The sequence below is a fragment of the Phascolarctos cinereus genome, unplaced genomic scaffold (genome assembly GCF_003287225.1).
Source record: "Phascolarctos cinereus isolate Bilbo 61053 unplaced genomic scaffold, phaCin_HiC Scaffold_5;HRSCAF=322, whole genome shotgun sequence".
Taxonomy (NCBI): domain Eukaryota; kingdom Metazoa; phylum Chordata; class Mammalia; order Diprotodontia; family Phascolarctidae; genus Phascolarctos; species Phascolarctos cinereus.
This window is the reverse complement of record NW_027555958.1, coordinates 297,447,223-297,447,966: the sequence shown is the minus strand read 5'-3', so window position 1 is coordinate 297,447,966 and position 744 is coordinate 297,447,223.

Genomic DNA, 744 nt, shown 5'->3' with positions numbered 1-744 from the left:
GTTAACAATGAGACAGAACGAATATTACAATGAGAGGTGGGCCTATTCTAATGAAGGGAGGAGGAAGCGGGGCGGAATATAACTTTGATTATGTCATTTACTTATAAATTGCCCAGCCTCGGGCATTCTAATCAAAAAAAGAATTTATCCCCACCCAAACCTGAGTAGAACAAAATGGTCTTTCCCCCCTGGGTGGGGTCTGAACAAATTGAGGAGGAAGTTAATTCTTCAGAGACTAAGTCTTGAAATGAGGACTTTAGGAAAAAAGGGGGAACTCCGGATCTCCCCAAACTATTGGTTATTAATAATCATTTCTCTTTAAAAACCTGTACAATGTCAATGAAACACAGGACTCATCACCCCCAGGCAGTTAGAGAAAGATTAAGAGTACCTTTGCTTAAGGGAGGAAGATTGATAGAGATCAAGGAAACTCTCCAGAAAAGACTGATAGACCTGGATTAAAAATACTTGCCCTCACTGCAGTTGTCTACTGGGATTTTTTAAAAAAGCCAATGTGTGGGGCAGCTAGGTGGCGCAGTGGATAGAGCACCGGCCGTGAAGTCAGGAGTACCTGAATTCAAATTCAGTCTCAGCTCAAAACACTTGACACTTACTAGCTGTGTGACCCTGGGCAAGTCACTTAACCCCAACTGCCTTAAAAAAAAGGCAAAAAATAAAATAAAATAAAAAATCCAATGTGTGTGTGTTGGGTGAGGGGCAGGGAGGGTGATGACACACTACCCA